Source organism: Canis lupus, chromosome 1 (assembly GCF_048164855.1).
Source record: "Canis lupus baileyi chromosome 1, mCanLup2.hap1, whole genome shotgun sequence".
NCBI lineage: Eukaryota > Metazoa > Chordata > Mammalia > Carnivora > Canidae > Canis > Canis lupus.
This window is the reverse complement of record NC_132838.1, coordinates 88,054,836-88,077,964: the sequence shown is the minus strand read 5'-3', so window position 1 is coordinate 88,077,964 and position 23,129 is coordinate 88,054,836. Positions and strand designations below refer to the sequence as shown.

At 44.4% G+C, this 23,129-nt stretch overlaps 1 long non-coding RNA gene across 1 annotated transcript in view; it reads left to right on the top strand.

Annotated features, from left to right (window-relative positions):
- LOC140639877 (uncharacterized) overlaps nt 1–22,216 on the top strand; it is a 35,800-nt gene extending 13,584 nt beyond the window's left edge. Inside the window, exons 2-4 of the long non-coding RNA XR_012036530.1 lie at nt 18,996–19,089; nt 19,885–20,014; nt 21,443–22,216. This is a non-coding gene — a long non-coding RNA (uncharacterized lncRNA). The remainder of the gene's footprint in view (nt 1–18,995; nt 19,090–19,884; nt 20,015–21,442) is intronic.
- The last annotated feature ends 913 nt before the right edge of the window (nt 22,217–23,129 follow it).

Sequence of the window (23,129 nt, the reverse complement as noted above, 5' to 3'; positions counted from 1 at the left end):
TTTATCTGCTTATTTTAGAGAGAGAGAAAGAGCACGAACAGAAGGGACAGAAGGAAAGAGAGAGAAAGAGAATCTCAAAGCAGACCCTGCGCTGAGTGCGGAGCCCAGGGTGGGGCTCGATCTCACGACTCCGAGATCATGACCTGAGCAGAAACCAAGTGTCTGATGCTCAACCAACTGCCCCACCCAGGCACCCCTATACCTTACTTTATTAACATAATGGTATATCTTGAGGATCACTTCAGATCAATATACATGGTTTCCTCATGTTTAAGGACTGCCATAGAATTCTGATATAAATGTACTTTAGGTTTTTTTTTTTTTTTTTTTTTTAACAAGTCCTCTGCTGCTCAGCATTTAGGTTACTTTGAGTCTCTTGGAATTTCAAAAATTATTACCACAAATACCTGGGGCAATGCAGCTGTAGGATAAAATTCTCGAAATGAAATGCCGGATTAAAAGATACCTGCGTTTGTAATTCTGAGAGATGTCAAATTGCTTTCCCCAGACTTTGTACCAGTTTATGCATGCCTACCAGTGAGTGTACAGAAGTGCCTGTTTCTCCACATCCTCATCAATGAGATGGTTGAAAATGTGTTCGATCTTTGCCAATGTGATTGATAAAAATGACATGTCAGGGTGATTTGTTTTCCAACCTCTCATTCATTGTAGGTGAGGTTGAGTATCTTTTCATAGGATTGAGAGTTTTTGACATTTATTTTTCCTTTTTTAGTCCATAGCTATTACCGCTTTTCTTCCAGACCATAGGCTTTTTCCCTACAGAGTCTTTCTATATTAGGACATTAGCCTCCTATCTGTGAGAATGGATCACAGTTATTTTCCCAAACCTGTCACTTGCTTTTTAATTTTACTTACTGTGTTGGTGCCATGTAGGAGTTTTTATGTTATTATTATTGTATTTTTCAGTTTTCCATACTTCTAGATGTTATTTCATAACTAGAAAGGCCTTCCATATTCTTACTATGAAACAATTGTCTCATGGCTTCTTCTTGTGCCTTTATGATCTTTTTTTTTTTTTAATTTTTATTTATTTATGATAGTCACAGAGAGAGAGAGAGAGAGGCAGAGACACAGGCAGAGGGAGAAACAGGCTCCATGCACCGGGAGCCCGACGTGGGATTCGATCCCGGGTCTCCAGGATCGCGCCCTGGGCCAAAGGCAGGCGCTAAACCGCTGCGCCACCCAGGGATCCCTGCCTTTATGATCTTATTGATCTAGTAAAAAATTTTTTCTGGTGTAATGTGTGAAGTGTGTGCCCTGTTTAATATTTTCCAAGGGATATTCTGTTGTTCCAGTCCCACGTGTTGATTTTCTTTTATGTGTGTAGTCTTATCATCTCAAAATATAGTTTTTCTTCTTCTTTCCTGAGCTTTCTGCCTTTTCTTTTTCTTACCTCATTGTACTTACTGAAACCGCTAGCAAAATGTTGGCTAAAGTAAGGGAATGGCATCTTTGCCTTGTTCTTGATCCTACACATGAGCAAATAGGTAAATGATGGGCTGGCTATGCATTGCCAAATTATTCCCCACAAAGTTGATGCCAATTTGAACTGCTCTGCAGTGCTTGGGGTTGCCTAGGAAACCATAACCATTAAGTATGATGTTAGCTGTAGGTTGTAGATGCCCTTTATTACTACATTTAGAAAGTACCCTTCTATTCCTAGTTTGGTAAGAGTTTTTATCATAAATTCTGACAAGTGCTTTTTCTCTATCTATGGGTATGATCCTATGCCTCCCACCCCCCCGCCGGCCTTTATTCTGTTAATGTAGTGAATTATATCATTTTTGAACCTGAATAAACCCCACTTGGTCATGATTTATTGTCCTTTTTATGTATTGCTTGATTCTATTTGCTGATATTTGGTTAAGGAATTTTATATTATGTTCATGAGGGATATTGGTCTGTAACTGTCTTTCTGCAGTGTCCCTGCTATATATTGATTTGAGATACCACTTTAGCCATATACTAAATTTATGTTTATATTTGAATCCATTTCTAGATTTTATATTATATTCTGTTCCATTAATATTTGCCCTTCTTATCTCATTATTGTTAATGGGCGCATTGTTGGATATTAGGAATTAGGTTACTTCCAGTGTCCTGCTAATACAGACAACACTGTAATGAATTGTAGTTTGGCTAGATCTTTTCTGACTCCTTGATTATATCCTCAGTATATAAGGCGTTGAATAACTAAGTCAATGGGTAGACATGGTTTTAAGAATTTAGATATTTTGTCAACCAGTGTCCCATTGGGAAAAACAGAAACCATGCTAATTGTTTGAATCAGGGGATCTAACTTAGGGAATGATTATTATTGTTGGAAAGGCTGAAGGAGAAAAAAGGGGGAATGTGAGGTAACCCCTAGATTAGTAACTGGAAAAGTAGTTTGCAGGATCCAGCTCCAACTGAGAGCAGCAGGGTCAGTATTGTGGACATTGGATCTGCACAGTTGCACAGAGACTTGTCTTTAGAAAAGCCCCGTGCTGTCATGGTCTTGAAATTCTTAATACTTTCTGAGCAAGGGGTCTTGTATTTTTATTTTGCGCTGGCCCTGCAAATTATGTGGTCGGTCCTGCCGAGCAGGGCATGGAGGGACAAGAAGGGAGCTAGCTGGGAGCAAAGAGGAAGGTGCCAGGGCTGCTACGTTGCCAAATTGCTCTTTACAAAGTTTATGCCAGTTTGAATTACTTGCCAATGTAGGGAGTTGCCTGGGAAACCACAAATTAGTTATGGTGCTCATAGAGAAGTTCTTAAGAGTTCCCCTAAACAGTCTCTAGCAGTAGCACAAGCAAGAGCAGAGAAGTCAACAAATTGGTTCTCTGTTCTTCTAGCTCAGGGAGTCTGATCAGAAATCCTCCCTGTGTGGGCACCTGGGTGGCTCAGTAGTTGAGCATCTGCCTTTTGGCTCAGGTTGTGATCTTGGGGGTGTTCTGGGATTGAGTGCCATATCGGGCTCTCCGCAGGGAGCCTGCTTCTCCCTCTGCCTGTGTCTCTGCCTCTCTCTCTCTGTGTCTCTCATGAATAAATAAATAGAATCTTAAAAAAAGAAAGAAAGAAACCCTCCCTGTGCTCCAGTGTGTGATTCTCCTCCCTTTCCCCTAAAGGAGTCAGATCTGACTGGTGACTATACTGGTTGTCCCAAAAGTCATACATCATTGCTTTGTTTTTGTATTTCCAGTCTATCATCACATTTATCTTATATTGTTTTTTCTATAACTAACTGGTGCAGAGGAAATGGTGGGACACTGAGCAGCACCTGGGGTCAATCTTCTAGACCTATTCCTGGATGGGGACATCAATCCTCACATTGGCTCTAAAGAACTCAGCAAGATGAAGGGAATGGGGAAGACGTTCGGAGAAGGGTCTTGAGATTTTGGGAGGGTAGTTATGTTACAGCAAGGATCAGAGTGTGACCCCATCACTGAAGGAGGTGGGGAGGTGGCCCAGAGAGGAAGCAGAGGCACTGGTTAGGAGCCTAGACCTGTGTTCTAGCCCTTTAGAGACCTTGGGATAGGGCACTTTCAGATATGCCTCCCCTACGCCTACCGCCATTGTCAAAAATGTCTTACTTAATATCTGTTTCCTGAGTTAAATCCCATAGGTTACTTTCTGCAGTTACTCATAAAGGGAGCTATTCATTCATTCATTCATTCATTCATTCATTCATTCTTCAATAGATTGGGCCTCCACTATGTGCTAGTATGAGACTTGGCAGTAGGGATATAATGGTAACTAGGACCCCCATGACTCTGCCTTCTCTGTCCTACAGGCTAAAAGGTGAGGAAACTGATCAGTTGCAATCGAGTGTGATTAAGCCCTGTGACAAGGGAATTAAAAGGTGCTGCACAAGAAAACATAACAGGGGTCACTTGCCTTGTCAGAGTGTGGGAGAGGAGCTGAGAACAAAGCTGAGGGGAAGTTAGGTAAGAAAGGAGAGTGGGAATGGCTAGAGGGATGTTCTAGGAAGGGGAATAGCAGTACAAAGTCCAGAGGTGAGAGATTAGGCTCCTATAAGGAACTGAGAGTATGGCCACCTGGGTGGCTCAGTGGTTAAGCATATGCCTTTGGCTCAGGTCATGATCCCTGGATCCTGGGATCAAGTGCCTAATTGGGTTCCCCGCAGGGAGCCTGCTTCTCCCTCTGCCTATGTCTCTGACTCTCTCTCTGTGTCTCTCCTGAATAAATAAATAAATAAAATCTTAAAGAGAAAGAAAGAAGAAAGAAACTGAAAGGAGTGCAGCCTGGGGAGGCCCCAGGGAGGGGAGCTGAGGCCGGGAAAATAGGTGCAAGTCACACCTTCAAGGGCTTTGAATATCCATAGGGCCTTGATCCTCAGGCCAATGGCAAGCCCTTCAGGTCTTTAGCCTGGAAAGAGGCATAGACTTGTACTTTAAGAACAGCAGTCTGTCTACATTCTGAAGAATGAATAGAAGGGGGCCAAGTTTAGAGGAAGGGAGATAAGAGCCTGGGGAAGAAAGGAAGTGGCTTGGAATATGACGGGGGTTAAGGGATGGAGAGAAGTAGGCAAATTCTGAACACTTTAGGATGAAACATTGACAGCGTTTGGGAATCAGATCAGGTGGAGGAAGGCGGGGGCGAGGGGGGGGGTGGTGATGCCAAGCATGTCTTGGGTTTTAGGGGTTTCTGGGTCACACAACTGTGGAACACATACTTGTTGGCGAGGACAAGGAATTGGCCTTTGGGTGAGTTGAGTTTGAGGTGTCCATGGAGCTGCCCGGAAGTCAGGTGGAGAACCCCTCACTTTGAAGCACTTCATTACAGATAAACCACCAAACATGCCAATTACTAAGGGGAGAAGACACAAGTACCTTTGCTTTGCTCAAGGAGGGAGGATGAAACAAAAGCCCTGAATGGTCGGTCTTCCCCCTTGAAATCAGGCAGCCGTGGAGAGATCCCCCACTCCTGCTTGCACTCAGCTCCCTGCGCCTTCAGGAGAACACCCATCCTACTGCTATGTTGCCCATTTACCCATCAGGGTTTCTTATTAGACCATGAGCTGGAAGCAGGATTTGGGTTCAATCCATCTTTGGCCTTTCAGTGCCTCCGAGGGTGTCCTGAACATAGTACACTCATCTCCCACTAAGTGACTTTAAAATAGACTAAAAATTCTGCTACTAAGTGAAAAGCTGTTATGTGGGGGAAAACCCAAACAAACCTCTATTTATTTTAGTGGGAAAAATAGTGTTGTATCCCATTGCAAGATACCAAACAATTTTCACAGGTAGGACAATATATCCGTTGAACAATGGCACCAAATTAAGTTTAAGGAATAAGCACAACTTGGGGCACTCGGCTGGCTCAGTTGGCAGAGCATGTGACTCTTGATCTTGAGTTTGAGCTCCACATTGGTTGTAGAGATTACTTAATTAAAAAAAAAAAAGAATAAGCACAATTTGAAAGTTCAATCAATACAGCTTCTACAGAAAAGGTAATGTATTAAAACTTTATTGTACTTCTTTTTTTTTTTTCTTTTTAACCTTTGGGTGACTTCTGCATTCACACTGGGTTAAAAATAAAATTATAGCCTGGAAAAATATTTCTAGGGTAAAATAAAAGTTAAACATGCACGTGCTTGGAAATATATGGAAATAGTGTGGGCACATGGCAGGTCATGGAGTCATAGATGCTGTCATTCCTCAGTTCTCTCCTGGGGCATATGTCCACACAGCAAAATATTTTGGGTTCATACAAACATGGCTTACAATTTAAATTTGTTCCAAGTAATATTCCCTACAATAAACTATTGTGTCACACAGGCAACCAGTGAGCGGTCTTTGTTTGAAACCCTGATGAAGAAATAGTACTTCTTTTTCATTATTTATTTAGTGAGGTTTTGAGTATAAGAGTTACTATACATATAGAGAGAAGAAAGAAATCACAAGTGGTAGGTCTTTCAGGAGGTGTTATGATGAGAAGCTGTTAATGCATGAAAGCAAGATGAATGAAGGATGAATGAATGGATGGACACCTGGTAAGGCCTTTGGTAAGGTCAGAAGGAACCCTTGTTGTCTGAGAGAAGCCTGAGAACATTGGGAAGCACACAATGATGGAGGAGGTGATGAGAAACCCAAGCAGGAGCCAGTACAGAAAACAGAATATTCTGGAAGAACTCTAGCTACCCTTTATTGATCATACAGTATATGCTAGGCATATTGACAAAATTACCTCTCCTGGGGACTTCAGCTCTGCAGAGAATCCAAGCATATGGTCTAATTTTCTCACCCTCAGGATCTTGGTCTTCACACCAGCCCAAAAGGCTTTCATTTGGTCTGGGTTGCAAACTTGAGCATGGAGTCCCTTCAAGTTTCCAGTTTACTCGGTGTAAAGATCTTCATTTATTCTGACCACTGGGAATTTTCTTTTCTCCTGCAAGGTTATACCACCACCCATATACTCCGTGGACATGGAAATCAGATGCCTCACATGCAGCCATGCCGCCATGTTGATTCTAGTCTGTCAGGTTGGCCTAGACAGCCACAGCTTCCTTGGTCCAGGGCTGTGTTGGGCAGTTAGCACATGGCATGCATGACTTTCCTCTTCCTCACCCTCAGCAAAACCATCACCCCTCACCTCTACTCCTAACACAATCTGGAATAGAGAACTGTTTCTTGCATTTACCATTTACTTGGCATATGCATTTCTTGAAATGTAGGTATTTTCTTCTTCCCTGTATTCCCCTTCCTCATCTCTGTTTTTGCATTTGCTTCTTTGGTTTTCGTACGTGGCTTTCTTGTTCTACTGTGTGTCCATTTTGCTCTCTCTGCTCTGTCCCAGTGCTCCATTTTTTCTGATCTCTCTTTCCCCCTGTATTTCTGCATACTTGTTCCCTCTGTGGCTTCCCACTAATGTATGTGAAGATCAGTGAGGGCTTTTTATCCCACAGACCAGTGGAAAAACCATAGGGAGCTCTGAGTGTGAGCATTACGTGGATGGCAGTGGAAGAACATAATAAATTGCAAAAACAATTCCAGCATTATCAGATCTTAAATCTCAGGAGATGGTAGTCATTGAAATCTCATACATCCAAGTTAAATTTTATTCAGGGCTTTCTTAAGCTCTCAGTTCTAAGGCCTTCTACTGAATAAGTCTATTTCCAGCAGCTCATAGATTAGCAGGAGTTGGGGCAAAGATGGTATAGAAAGCAAACATAACTGTTCTCCAAGGGGTCTGCAATGATTATAGGACCTTTCTTTGGATCACTGAGTAATTATCTTCAGCCAACTCTTAGTTTCCAGCTTCTTGAGTCTGGTGTTCATAGTTGCAAAGGTTTGTGACTTCTTGCAAGGTCTGTAATGGGTTTTTTTGGGCTTTGACTGGAGACTAAGAGAAATCAACTGACCTGACAAAGTTGTATCTTGGCGTTAGGCTGATGTTGATAAATTATAAATTGAAGTAGCCACACTGAGTGAGGCCACCAATTCAGCCCAAGTTATATGAACAGGGGTTTAAGATGTCAGTACTCTCATAGTTCGTATTACCATGTGGATCTCGATGGAAATTTTACTCAACACAACCGTTTAAGGAGGATATCATGTCTGAGTTATTTTGAAAAAGCAGTCTGTCTTAACACTTTTACACTTTCGGTGTCTTCTAAGCATCTCTGTCATCTGAAATGGAGGCAAGCATTATCGCTCTCCTGTCATGGGTGAAGAGCTGGTGCACAGGCATTAATCGACTTTCACCTTGCAGGGCAATGGCTGAGTCATTCAGGGTTACAGGTCTCCGTTCTGCTGCTTATTCTATAGGACAGCATCACCTCGTGGTCAGCGACTTAAAAGTCCTGGGCTCCCTACTGACAGAGGTAGTCTGGTGGTGACCTTGAGGGACTTTCACATTCTCTCTGGATGCCTGTTTTCTTGCTGGGAGTCTAGATAACATGCCCGTACTTCTGATTGTATCTTTTTTTTTTTTTTTAATTAGGAATGATGGATTGCCAGTGAATCAGAGGTGAGGGATTTTATATTATACATAAGCACAGAATCTCCAGGTTAGAAAGGACCTAGGAAGGGCAGCTGGCTCAATGGTCCTGAAATTTGGCTTTATGGGAGAGCTAGTAAAGGAATTAAAAACTATAGGTTCTTGAGGCCCACTGTACTGAAATAGAAGACACCAGTATGAGGACCAGGATTCTGTATTAAAAAAAAAAAAAAATCACTCCAGGTAGTCTGGTGCAGGTTTAGAAACCATGGCTTATGTGACACCACTCCAAGTGAATGGGGCAGGACACATATGCTCTACAGCTGCTGAGGGTCCAACGTGCACTTTAAATAAATAGGCCACGAGATGAGAAAAGTCACCCCCTTAAAAGCACTTGAGCTGGGAGGAGGTGTTGGGAAACCCTGGACTCTGTTTTTGCCAGTAAGTCCTTGAGCTTAAGTATGGAAGCTGGAAAAAGCCCCAGGGCCTGGAGCAGGCTCAGCGTTAGCCAGCTATGTGACCTTGGGCAAGCCACTCCCATCTCCTGGCCTCAGTTTCCTGTCTGTAAAATGGGAGTGTGGGCTCTAAGTGTTGATCTCTAAGGGACTTCCATGACACTTTGGCACTTACCTACTATCCTTTTGGATGTGGCCATGCTACAATTCTAAATGTTCTCCATTATCTTAATTTTTTAATATAATGCTCTATGGACCCAGTGCCTGTCCCATTGAACCTGTTTTGAGTCACAGGCCTCCCCAACCCAAGCAGTGCGAGTGCAGTGTCCGGCCACTGAGATGGCCTATGGAACCCAAAGCATTCCAAGATGCTTCTTGGCCCTCTTAGGGCAAAGAAGGTAAAGAAGGTGAGATCTGGGGAAGAGAGACTGAAGTCTAGATTGCAACCTCCAAGGAGGTGAGATCTGGGGAAGAGGGACAGAAGTCTAGATCGCAAAAGGCACAGGGAAGAAAAGGGGTTTGGTCTGGAGGGAGGGGTGTATCCTACCAGACACCTTTGTTCCAGGTGAAGGTAACTCTACCTGCTGCCTGCTACCTCTGAAGGTGACCAGAGAAGGCCCCAACAACTGGCAAAGACTGAATGTTTTCCAGTGACCATGCTCACCTTGCCCTGGGTGGTGGCCCACGTTGGCAGGACAGGCACGTTCGGTTAGAGTAGCTGGCACCGGCGTGGGCTGCTCAGGCTCCAGCCTGGCCCATGACAGGAGGCTCAGCAAAGGCGAGGCTGTAGGAACAGCAGCATCTCGTAGGCCAAAGACGATCAAGTGTTCACCACGCTTGGAAAGGAACCAAGAGAGAACAGTTTTGGCGAGGGAGCCAAAGCCGAGGAGCCAAGTAATAGGTTTTATTGGGCTTTTGTGAGGGTCAATTAAATTCAGTGGAGGGACATTTATTGGGTAACTCCTTTGGGTCAGATGCTGAGCAAGGCTTTCGGAATTCAAAGATAAACAGGGCATAGTCCCTTTCTTTAGGTGTTTATAATCCAGTAAAGCAGTTCTCTGGAAGAAGGGATATCATGTGTCATTCTAGTGGTGACAGCACAGCAGGGGAGGAGCTTACAGGGTCATGGGCAGCAGATGAGGTGACATCTGAGCAGGACTTAGCGAGGAGAAGAAGGGAGTAGACAGGCCTTCTAGGCAGAGGAGACAAAATTGGCAAAGGCAAGAAGGTGTGTAAGAGCATGATACCTTTGGGAATGGAGAGCAGGTTGGAGGTGTGACAGGCAGTAGCTACACACAGGGGAGTGTGTGTGTGTGTGTGTGTGTGTGTGTGTGTGTAAGGGCTTTAGCAATGGGAGTCTCTTGTTAGATATTCACATTTAAGAAATATTGCCCTGGGAAAAACGTGGAGGACGAGTGGGTAGAGGGTAAGAATGGGGCCAGGGGACATAGTAGGAAGTTAGGGGGCAGAGAGGCAGTGGTAGAGAGGCCAAGGTCCTATTGTGTCTGGATGTGGCCAGTATGTGAAAGGGAGGTGTGACGAATCAGTCTTGGTCTTCTGGCTTGGTCTAGGGGCTCCAGAGATGCTGCTCCCGCCCCTACCCCCCCAACCCTGCCCTGGACCCTCCTGCAAGTCTGTATATGTTAGGCTGGTGGCATCCTGCCCTCTGCTTCTCCAGATAACTGGGAAGCAGGTGGTTGAGTGACACACTTTAAGGAACAGAGAGTTCTCAGAGGCGCCCCTAGGAGGAAAGCACTTAAAAATAAACTTTTGCAAAATTATTTTAAGAACTGCATATTATTTCGGACGATTAATCTTCTGGAAAAAAAAAAAATATATATATATATATATATATATATATATATATATATGGCGAAACATTACCCACATACCTGAAACATACGACAAAAATAGAAATGTATGACTCCGTGATGGATCACAAAGCAAACCTCAGTGTGACCATCACGCTGGGCTGGAAATGTGGGCATCGCTGCCAGTGCCCCTGAAGGAAGCCCTCTTCACCTTCCCTATCAGCCGAGGCTCCCTTGTCCCCCTCCTTCACCCCCAGGAGAACCACATCCTCAGGAAAGCACTTGAAAAGAAACCACACATTTGCAAATTAATTAAATAAATAAAACAACTATAAAAGCCAATCTTCCTTATTTTCCTATTTCCAATTTAGCTTAATTTCTCCTCAACTGAGTCTGATTGACTTTGGAGGGGAGCCCTTAAAATGGTCATTTGATTCAATACCCACAGTGGTAACAGAATTGTGATCTGGGCTGTCCCTTTGTCTGCGTCTACAGAAGCTAAGCTGCCATCTTTGGCGATTCATCATCTCTGTAACTTTTTGTAGCTTATACAGCTGTGAGTTTACAGAAAGTCCATTTATCTTGACAGAGGCATTTGCTCTTGTGTAAACAGTGGTGAGTACACCCCGAACCGTTTAAAGGGAGGGAGGAGGAGAAGAAAGGATGAATTGTTGTGCCTGGAATCTTTGTTGAACTTAGTTTAGGGTCTCGGTGTTCCTTATAGGCTCTGTATCCATCCCCCTTTCTAGAACTGCTGTTTCTCCAACTGGCCCTCGGGCTTGTGGGCTTCAGCAGCCTCTGGTAGATGGGCTTCCGTTCCTCACAGGAGGGAATTTTGTGTAGAAAGGGGGTCTCCCTGGGGGAAAAAGTGGATGGCCCCATGTTTGGTCCACTAGGGTGAGCCACCTCAGGAGAGGCGCTTGGGCAGTGGAGCAAGGCATTGGGGGTTGGGGAAAGACTTCGGAGTTGGCAGCAGCCTCCTTCCTCCCCCTTTGCCATCCTGAAGGCGAGGTGGGCCAACCCCTCCCAAGTTCACCTCAAGGTTTACGAGGGTCAGTGTGTTTATGCTGGCCTTGACGTTTTCACAAATTGCTCTGTAGTTGTTTTTATTAGTTTTATTCCAGCTGTTGCTCCAGGGCCCTTCTGGCAGCCAGGCCTTCCAGGCCTGCTTGGACTCCCTCCTTAAATTGCCTCAAGTCATGAAGAGGCGCCATCTGCTCTGAACTGTTGCCTGTTGCAATGGCCGACAAATCCCAGGCACGCATCATAGGAAAATAGGAAAAGCAGTAATGAGGCTCACACCTCCAAGCTCACAGCGCCCAGCTCGGTCTGGTCAGGTGTTAAGTGCAGAGGTGAAGTGCAAGCCGCCCCATCTTCTGCCCTGCCTGGGGTGGGGTGGGGGGACAGGGGGGCCGGGAAGGGTTTGAAGAGTAAACAGGGCCTGAGAACGTGCTTCCTCCTGGGGTCCTAAGTGATGCCAGCCTTGGGAGGAGATTTCACAGCAATCCTGTCAAAACCTCGCGGTTAATAGCATCACGATGACCTAAATACAATTCACATATATCAGTTACTGCCTGTGTTTTCAATTCACACCGACCCTCCACGGAGATACCTCAGCTTGGGAAGTACTTGGGGAAAGGCCTCAGGGAGAATTTTCCTGTGAAGCTATTAATTTTATCCCACTTCCTAGACAGAGAATATGGGGGAAAAAATGAAGGAGGTTTAGGAAGAAGGGCCACCATCACCATGATGGAGCTGATGGGTACTGCTGTTGAAATACTTTCTTGTCTCGTATTTATTGTTTAAAAGAGATACCAAGGGCAGTGGCAAGGGAGCAAAATATTTATTGACTTTCGGGGACTGTCCCCCCAATAGTGACTTTTTAAAAAAGTTCTATCAACTGTAGTGTGAAATCGACTCCTGTCTCCTCTGGTATAGTGCATAATCAGAGTGTCTTTCTTTGATAAATTGTGAGACGTTAAAATGGACCCAAGTTCAAGCATCCCTCGAAATGGTCTGTCTTAAAGAGGGGCTCCAGTAGGCTGCCATTCGTCTATCGAGAGAGATGAGTCACTACTGGAAACCAGAGAGCTGCATGTTGACTAGACCTTGGAAAGATGGTCTCAGAATGTACCAACTAGTTCAGGGTGTGGCAGGTGGGGCTGAATGGCAGCGGGAGGGAGAAGCCATACATTAAAATAGATTTAAGAACCGAATCAACCAAAAGCAATGCATAGAGCTTGTTTGGATCCTGACTTGGACAAACCAACTAACTATAAAACAAACAAGACCCGAGACAATTGGGGGAAGACACTGGATTTTGGATGACAATTCTTTTTTTTTTTTAATATTTATTTTTAAAGATTTTATTCATTTATCCATGACACAAAGAGAGAGAGACACACAGACAGAGACACAGGCAGAGGGAGAAGCAGGCTCCGTTCAGGGAGCCTGACGCAGGACTCGACCCCAGGTCCCTAGGATCACGCCCCGGGCTGAAGGTGGTGCTAGACCACTGAGCCACCAGGGCTGCCCGAGACATTTTTTTGAAATGGCATTGCAATTATGTTCTTTTCTTTTTTTTAAAAAAAAAGTTCACTTCTTATCTTTTAGAGATTTGTACTGAAGTATTTACAGATGGAATGATATAATGTCTGAAATTTGTTTCAAAATAACAGAAGGGTCAGGGTGGGGATTGAGTGTACGGCAAGGGAGGGGAAGCAAGAGATGAGATAAAACTGGCCTTGAACTGATAATTGAAGATAAGAGATGCTGACAGGAGTTATGGGTTTATTGTATTCTTTTCTCTACTTCTCTATGATGAACATTTCCATGACAGAAAGTTACAAATGAAAGACCTCAGTGACTCTTGTCTCTGTTAGCTTTTCTTTTATAGGAGAAGGAAAAGGTATTAAGGATCCCCTCTTCAATTGGGTGTACAATTTTTACCTTTTTAAAATTTATAATCAAAGAAATCTCAATGTGTTCTTTCTAATCTTTTTAAAAAATAATTTATTTATTTATTTATTTATTTATTTATTTATTTATTTATTTATTTATTTTATTCATGAGAGACACAGAGAGAGAGAGGCAGAGACATAGGCAGAGAGAGAAGCAGGGTCCATGCAGGGAGCCTGATGTGGGACTTGATCCTGGGACTCCAGGGTCATGCCCTGGGCTGAAGGCAGATGATCAACTGCTGAGCCACCCCGGTGTCCTGGCTCTTTCTAATCTTATGGATTTTTGATTATATGATTCTGTAAAATTATGATGACTTGACATACTAGTCATAGTAATCGCCAGTGCTGCCTCCTCCCCCCCTCACTGGGGTTGGGGAGAGGCGGAAAGGTAAGGAACTACTTCCCACTGGAAAGTGGTTGGTTTGTTACTTACACAAAGTTATGGACCTGGTCTGAATGGTCATAACAGGGTGGGGTGATGTGAGACAAGACAATGTATGCTTTTAGGCATAACAGGTAGGGAGAATAGTTATGGTTTGTGTGATAGAGCTCATTAAAAAAAAAAAAAGATTTTATCTATTTATTTGAGAAAGAGTGAAAGAAAGAACATGAGTAGGGGGAGGGGCAGAGAGAGAAGGAGAAACAGACTCCTGCTAAGCATGGAGCCTCACTTGGGGCTCAATCCCAGAACCCCAGAGATCATGACCTGAGCTGAAGTCAGATGCTTAACCAACTGGGCTACCCAGGAGTGTTATCACTACCCCCTCCACCCCTTTTTAAAAAAAACAAAAGATTTGATAAAGCTCATTTTAAAGAAACTGTATCCTAGGCTCACAAATAACTTATACCTTAGAGTGGATTTCCAATGCTATCACAACTGTATTCGTTATCTGTGCTGTGTAACAAATTCCCCAATGTTCAGTGGCTGAAAACCACTAACATTTATTATCTTACGGTTTCTCTGTAATGTGGTTCTGGCTCTGAGTCTCTCTCGAGGCTGCAGTCAGGCATTGTTTGGGGCTGTGGTCATCTGAGGGCCTAAGGGAGGATCTGTCTCTGCTCTCGTTCACATGGCTGTTTGCAGGCCTCAAATGTTTCCAAATTCACACCTGTGGATCTCTCCACAAGGCTGCCTCCCGACGTGGCAGCCAACTTCTCCTAGAGCAAGTGAACCAAGAGAGCATGAGTGAGAGCATCACGGGGAAGCCACAGCCTCTTTATAATATAATCTTAGAAGTGGTAACTCATTGCTTCTGCTGTATTTCATTCCTTATAAGTGAGTCACTAAATCTGGCTAGGGTGATCAATTCATCCTCATTTGCCCTGGGGCTTTCCTATGTTAACATGGAAAGTTCCACATCTTGGGAAACCCCTCAGTGCTGGGCAAACCAGAATGGCTAGTTACCCCGAATCCTGCACTCAATGGGAGGGAATTCCACAAGTGTATGAAGACCAAGAGGTGGGGATCACCGAGGGTCATCTTCGAGGCTGGCTACCATGGCAACCTTTTTTTTTTTTTTTAAGATTTACGTATTTATTCATGAGAGACAGAGAGAGAGAGGAGAGAGAGTGAAAGAGAGAGAGAGAGAGAGACAGGCAGAGGGAGAAGCAGGCTCCTTGTAGGGAGCTCGATGTGGGAATTGATCCCAGAATCAGGCCCTGAGCTGAAGGCAGATACTCAACCACTGAGCCACCCAGGCATCCCTATGGCAACCTTTCTAAGATTCACCTCTCTTCATTACTGAAAAGTCAGGCCTATGGGCCACTTTGTGATTTATAAAATGTATGTCTCAGTTTTTAAATGATAATAATGAATCATGTTGAACTGAACTGAATAAATATATAAACCAACTTTAGAGATAGAACTTCATTTGAGGTGGGTTAATGAGATTTATTATACCTCTATTTTTTTCCCTATCTTGTCATTACTTCAAAGCAAATACTGAAGTTAGTATACCAGTTGCATCTTTTGCTTTGATTTCTAGAATTTCTGGCTAGATTTATGACTGAATCTTTAAAGAAAAGTTCACTTTTGAACCATACAAGTATCCTGTTTATCCTAGACTATTTGGAATCTATCGAAGAATGATATGAAGCAAAAAGCAAAACATCTGAGGACTTTTGCTTGTTTCTGTATGTTGGCGCTTTGCGTTTAATCCTTTAGTACATTTTCCTTCTTTTCACAAATTCGTCATTTGTGTGCTTTTTAGGGCTACATAGTTTTTCCAATTGAGGGGATTACCATGATTTTATATTTTCCCTATGGCTGGATATTTTAATTATTTTGAATTTCAGAGCATTTTCTAACAATTATAACCTACATTTGACCATTTGACTCTGACTCAGAAGAAAAGTCAAATGATTCATTCATTCATTCATTCATTCATTCATTCAAGGGATCATTATTTATGAAGCACCTACTGTGCTTCACGGAGAGGACTGGCGGCGTAATAGGATGAGGAGTCTGAGAGAGGGGACTGATTTGTGCTCAGGTTGTCCCCCTTTCAGGACTGACCTGCCCATAGAGAGCCCACATTCCACTCTGCTAAGGCATCCTCTGTATGGGGCAGCCTTTGCCTTTGTTGAGGGCCTTGTGATCATTCAGTGCTGCTCTATTTCTGAAATTCAGTATTGAAGCCCATTATTCCTGCACCCATACGCCACATCTTCCTACCCAGTCTTTATGAGCAACATCTTAGTTCAGGCAGCTATAACAAAAATATCAACTGAGTGGCTTCAACAACAAATATTTACTCCGTACAGGTCTGGAGGCAGGGAATCCCAAGAGCAGAGTCCAGCATGGTTGGGTTCTGCTGAGGGGCCCCTCCTGGTTTGCAGATGGCCGTCTTCTCCCTGTGTTCTCACGCGGCAGAGAACTGAGAGCACTCCCGTGTCTCTTCTTATTAAAGCACCAATCCATCATGAGAGCTCCACCCTCATGACCTAATCACATCCCAAAGGCCTCATCTCCAAATACCATCACACAGGATTAGGGTTTCAACATGTGAATTTGGAGGACACACATTCAGTCCACGGAAGTAATGAAGACTTTCGTCTCCTTCTGCCCGACTCCTGTGACTTTCTCTCAGTTGGTTCCAAACTCGGGTGAGGAAGGGACTTCCTCAAGTATGGACAGCTAAGGTCTAGTGTGTGGGCATGGGGGTGGGGCTGATCCAGCTGAGAGGCTCAGGGACAAGCAGATGGCTTCTTTGGTTCAGCTCTTAACCAGTTTTCACAGAACAATCATTTTCTTCCTTTGGGCCCCTGCACCCAAGCCTGCCCTGGCCCTCTCCTGGGGGTGAGTTGCTGCTCCCTTCTCTGCACATGGTGTAACCCTCTGCTGTCTTGCAGCTGCTTGCAGACCCTTTTTTGGCAGCATCCTCCATCTGATAACTTGGAAGGGAGGGGAACTTTAGGAATGGCAGGCAAGAAGAGAGGACAAAAGTACTCCAAATAGTAGCCCTCTAGCCTCCTCTTCCTCAAATGCAAACTGATCCTTCTTCAACCAAGTGGACGCATGGAGATGCAAGTTTCATCAGGATGAACTCTTTCTCAAGAGGCACCTTGGTTGCTCGTGCAAATGAAACTCTGCATGAGCCAAGCCCAGCAGCTGACCAGGCCATGTCTGAATACACACGTACAAATGTATAAAATACACACATGCTAAATAAATGCAACAAAGCCACATGTATAATATATATGCTAATATCCAATAATGGGATACAGACACATAACTTAGGATTTAATGCTACAGACAGATACACATACACTCAAAGAAGCAAGTGTATACCCACACTTTTGCTACACATAATAGAACAACTTTTCCCCCAAGCTTTTATACTGCAAGTCAATGAACACAAGGAAAGGACACTTCCCATATTTCCTCTGTCCTCAAGATTAGCTCTTTGAGTCATGCTTCTCTTCCAACTGGGGATTTAAATTCTTTAGAAGGACAGTATATGGGGCAGAAGAAGTTAAGGACCTGGTCCTTCTTCTGACCCTATCACTGGCTCTGTGATGTGGAGAAGTGCCCTCCTGCTTGGTTGCCTGAGTTTCACTGCAGTTAATAGGTGAAGGCTGTGCTGTGTGGCTCTCTCGCTCCTTCGGTAGGTGTATGCTCTGAACAGACAGCCAGTGATTTGTCAGTGGTGGGGGGAAGCTGTGATGGGAGAGAGAAGGTGGTGAGGTTTGAAGAGACAGGATACTGGGTAGCCATCATCCTCTGGTGAGTAGTATATTCTGCAATTGGGAAAGGGCAGGGTGCAGACATGTCAGCTGAATGCACTGCGTTATCTCTTAAGTTGTTGCAAGAATGAGATAGAGGACTATAGTCCATTTATGCACCCTGTAAAAAAGAAGGTGGGCAGCCTGGGTGGCTCAGCGGTTTAGCACTGCCTTCAGCTCCGGGCGTGATCCTGGAGACCCTGGATCGAGTCCCACGTCGGGCTCCCTGCATGGAGCCAGCTTCTCCCTTGCCTGTGTCTGCCTCTCTCTCTCTCTCTCTCTCTCTCTCTCTCTCTGTGTGTCTCTCATAAATAAATAAAATCTTTTTTTTTTTAAAGGAGGTATTTATAGGTGTCACGGTACTTGGTCCTTTATTGGGTGATACAAGGAACACAGTGTTGGGCCAGCCATGGACCCTTCCCGATGGCTTGCCAACAGCTCTGCCGTGAGAGCTCACTTGCAGGCCCTGGAGAAACTGCTCCCTGAGAATGGGATGGGTCAGATGCTATGGAACTTGATAAACTGGAAAATGATATCCAAACCTTTCTATTTAAGTCGTCAAGTATTTACCAAATTCCTTCAAGAGAGCCCCCCTATGATTCGTGTTTGGTTCTCTCACCTGGCCTCTCCCACAAAAAGTATGGTAAATATTTATTGAATGAATTGGCACACGTTATTTATAAAACCCTCTGTTTGGATTGCGGTTCGGTTGGGACATATTTAGAGAAGCTTTCATGCTGCCTACAACTCCGTGCTCCGAAGGTAGGACTTGAGATGCTTAATCTGGGTTTCTTAAGCATTTACCTTAGTCCCCTGTGTACCCTGTTTTCTGGTTCCTACTCACTCAAGCCTTTTCCTCCTCTCCTTCCTTTACCCCCTTCCTACAGGCTGTCACCTGCTTTGGAGGCCAATTCTTGTGGAGAGTTCCTAAAGTCTTGGGTTTTCCAGACTAGTCCTCTGCCTCTCGGAGAACAGCTCATGAGAGTTTGTCCTGAAACACACAGTGATTTCTGTGCTAGATACTGATTTTTTGGTATTTCCTGCTGGAGCTCTGTGTGGGTGGAGTTCCCTCTGGAAGTGCCAGAGTTTTCCTGTTTGAGCAGTTGATTTTTAAAACCTTAAATAAACTCTGTTGTGATGTGTTCAGAATCATAACAACTCACCAACTCTTTCTGAAGCACCTGCTATGAGCCTGGCACTGCTCAAGGGGCGGGGTAGCCAGTGGTGACCTCAGTAGACACCACTTTCAGAGGGCTCTCAGGTCTAGGACACTGATTAGCAAACAGGCATCTGCCTGCCACGTGGTGAGCACCGTGAAGGGTAAAGTCCAGGGGGCCGAGATGAGAGGTGGGGTGCCCAGAGCAGGGGCAGCGGACCCAGGCTCAGGCTTGGCAGGGTTTTGGGGCGTAGGTGTGTCAGCAGAGGCTGCCAGCTTACAGCCAAATCCAGCTAAACTGAGCCCAGAATCTGAGAAACTAAATGTGATAGAATCTGATCTCATTTATCTGTAAGTAGATGACTCCCTTTAATTTGCAAGAAAACTTTTTCAAGCCTTTTTATTTTTTTTATTTTTTTCCCAATAGCTTGAGTATCTCAACTCCCCGTTTCTGCTGCATGTTAACACAGACGCACCAAGTCAGAGGCGCCAACCAAGACAGGATGCTTGCTGGAGGGAAGGTCTGGGCCCTGGGGAAACGTTGCATTTCCTGCATGGAAGGAGAAAGGAGAGGTGGCCTCCAGAGGGGGAGAGTGAAGTGCTCCCAAGCTTCCACCAATTCAGATCTCTATAGGGAACTTCGTTATTTCATTTGAAGTGAATCTCAGGGATGTCAAGCAGGCACATCCACCTCCAGATCGGCCTCAGAGCTCTATTTCAGAGCCACTGGATGTAAATGGCTTGTGATTTCCTCTTTTTAGAGTGTCCAGGTCATTGTTTCCCTCCATTCGTGCAAATCATAAAGACCAACTCCTTGCCAAAAGAAAAAAAATAGGGTGTGGGATGGGAAACAATATAAAGGATTCTGTGTGTCTGGCCAGACAGAGTTCCCTGTGATTAGTCTTGGATTTACTTTCAATCTCTTGGTCAGGCAATAAAATGCCTATTTGTTAAAATAACTTTTTAAAGGTATGATTTACATCACATCAATAAAACACACCCGTTTTAAGTGGTATACTGTTCTGTGAATTCTGACAGATGTTTACATGGGTGCCACTCTCCACAACAAAAACTTGGACCATATGCAATCCCCAAAGTTCCCTTAGGGCTTTCTGCAGTCACTCCAGCCCCAGCCCCAGGCAAGCACCAACCCACTTTCTGTCACCAGAGATTAATTTGGCCTGTTCCAGAATTTCCAATAAATGGAATCACACCATATATTCTTTTGGCTCTGGCTATTGTACCCAGGATAATGTTTTTTGAGATTCATTCTTATTGTTCGTATATCCTTAGCTCATTCCTTTTTTAAATTTAAGATGCTGATTTTTGAAGTGGCAAACAAATGTTCAATGTACCACTCAGTAAGACGAGCAGATCGAGGAAGTCCCTCCGGTCTAAAAATTCAATCAACTTGCCCAGGAAGCACAGGTCTGAGCATTGCATCAGGTTAGTCCAGATCACATTTAAGAAGCGGCCAGGCCCGAGAATTTCTGAGCTGCAGGAGCCCAGGAGGCCGGGGAGTGATGAAGCCTCAGTGAATGACAGGACGTATTACAGAGGATGACAGGGCTATTTGTTCGGTTCCGTTATGAGCTCAGCAAAATGTGACAATCCTGGGAAATATAAATATATATTGCTGTATTTATATGTGTGTTTGCCTCAGGAGACCCGGCAGGGAGTGGCGGGTGGGAGAGTGGGTTCCTGCAGGACTGGTGTGGGCAGAGATTACTGGGTAAAGTGTAGGCCATGTCAGTGGCATAGCCAATAAATAAAAATTACAAAAATCTCTAATATTTATTGAGCACTCACTATGCACCTGGCACTGTGCTCCCTCCTTATACTCGCTGTATCCTATGAAGCCAAAGCTTTTAGTCTCCGCCCCGCATCCATCCCTTACCATATTCCTGCACATGTATCACTGCCAGCTCTGTGCCCCCAGAGCCAGCGTGGTGGGGCTCTGTGGTGGGGGATGATCCCCCAGTTGCTGGAACCACTTTGCATTCCAGTCTGGAGAGCAGAAGTATCTGGGACTTACGGGCAACCAAATAGGGCAGGGGGCAAGCACCCCAGATCCCCATGTCACTCACCCTATCCCCAGTTCTCTGGTCCATGGCATTTTGCTTGACTCAACATTATTTGGTCTCCTGCCCTTCATAGTCCCATATTCCTCAACTTCTTTATTTTTAAGAGAGGGAGAGAGGGTTGCAGGGGGAGAGGGAGAGAGAGAGAATTCAGGCAGGTTCCATACCCAGTGAGGAGGAGCCAGTGGTGGGAGCCTCATGACCCTGAGATCATGACCTGAGCTGAAAGAGCAAAGGTCTAATGCTTAAGTGACTGAGCCACCCAGGCGCCTCTGTTCCTCAAATTCTGAAGCAGTGTTTCCTGGAGCTGCTTCCTAACAAATCATGTTTACATGAGTCCTCCTCTCAGGGTCTGCTTCTGCGGACTCCAGATGTAGACACAGCATTATCATAGTCATTTTACAAATAAGGAAACTAAGACTCTCTGTCTCTTTGTCTCTGTCTCTGTCTCTCTCTCACACACACATCCCTAGCTAGATCCTGCTCATCCTTCAGATAAAAACCTGAACTTCACTTTCTTAGGCAGCTTTCCCTGACGCCCCATCCACAAGTTCTCAGAATCATCCTTTGTAGCACTTACCTCCAGTTCTCAGTTTGCAATGATCTGATTATTTCACCAATGACCATCTCCCCTGCTTGACTGCTGGCTCCAGGAGGTCAGGGGCCCTGTCCCTTGTGCTCTCACCTGTACCCTCAGCACCCCAGCACCCCCAGCAGAGTTTCTAGAACACAGTCATTGCTCAATAAATTTTTGCTGAATGTTTGATTTGAAATTCCTTTTGTTTTCTCACAGGTGCTCACTGGCCTTCCAGATACCTCTCAGCCTCTGCATGGGTCAGAAACACATAATGTATAACCCCCAGGAGTGACACAAGGCCTCCCACCCACTTCTCTTCTTCTGCGTATTTAGGGAAGCACAATTTCCAGGGCAAGGTGACATTACTTTGCTCCGGGGGAATGAAATTTAGCATTCAACTGTGGAGTTGAATCCAGAGCTGAACCTGGAAGGCTGGGTAAAATTTGAATGGATTATTAGGAGGAAATTTGAATACTATTTTAATGAAATATGATGGCATTTAAGTACATACACATTGTGAATTAAATACACGTTCTTGGATGCCTATAACTTCTTATCAAAAGCACACTTAATCCCAAGTTCTCATTAGGAAGCTGATAAGCACCCTATTTCCTTCTATTCCAGCAATGATGATTCCCCAGCTAGACAAAATTTACAAACTGCTTTGGAAGCATCTGTGGAGAAAGGTGCCATATGAATGTATGAGATTATTGAAATAAATGCTGATTTAGAGATTTCCCAGGTGGATAGTTAAAATATACTGGGGCACACACATATCCTCATACTCCACACTCAGGGTACTTTCTGCTCTGATCAGCGGGGATAAATTTCCCTACTTGACAGTTGACTGTAAATCAAGAAGTGTGTTTTAATAGTCACTGGCTTTGTGCTGCTGTCTCAGGCAATCCTTCACCTCCTGGGACACAGGACCTGAAGGATCTTGGCACTTTCTCTCCACTGCACATGGAGAGGCGGTGCTTAGCAGCAAGGTAAATACTGGCATGCTGTCCGTGAGTGGCGAATACAAATAAGTCAGGATATCCTATTTAAGTTTTAAATATATTTGCATTCTATTTAAGTTCTCCTCTGGATCTACCATTTTTCTTATCAACAGGTAATAGAAGAAGAAATCATGAGTTTCCCAGGTTTTTACCAACCCAAAACAAAATATTTTTTTGTGACAATATAAAGGCCAGAAGGTATTTGACAGTCAATAAATGCTGGGTGAATCATTTCGAAGGTAAACACATGCCCTTATTTCCACAAACCCTGATTATTGGACTAGATTACTGAACTTGCTCCTTTTGACTTTATCCCTTATAATCCTGCCCATCAGTGTTTGTTCGGAGGAGCTCAAATAAACCAGGCTGTTCCATACCCCAGTACCATTGAGCATACTACCTTTGGTGCCTAGATAGGAATGCTTCCCAATAACCCAGGTGGGTTGGGGACACTTTCTCATGTTTCAATACCCAGGAACAGGATGACCTTTAACTTCCTTTATGAAGCTTTTCTTGAGAGATTCTCCCACTCCTAGAATTGCCACTTTATCCCATACAAACGCACATATCTATTTAACACAAACATGACGGGGCTCTCTTGGGAAGTCCCGGTTTGCACCCTGTACACTTTGACACCGTAATCAATACTTCATTGCTACCCAGTTTCCTCCTTGTAACCTCTGAAGCCTCTCTCCAAAGCATTTTGAGTAATGTATATTTTACTGAAATGTTCTCAAGCGAGAAAAGCTGAGGGCTTTCATTGAACACCATATGGCCCAACTTCATAAAATTGCCGCCATTCCAAAAGCCTTTTCTCTCATTGCCAGCAGGCTTCTCTCCTCTGTCTCCTTCATTCTCCACTCTCTCCTGACCTCCTCCCACCTGGATGCCTCATTGTCACC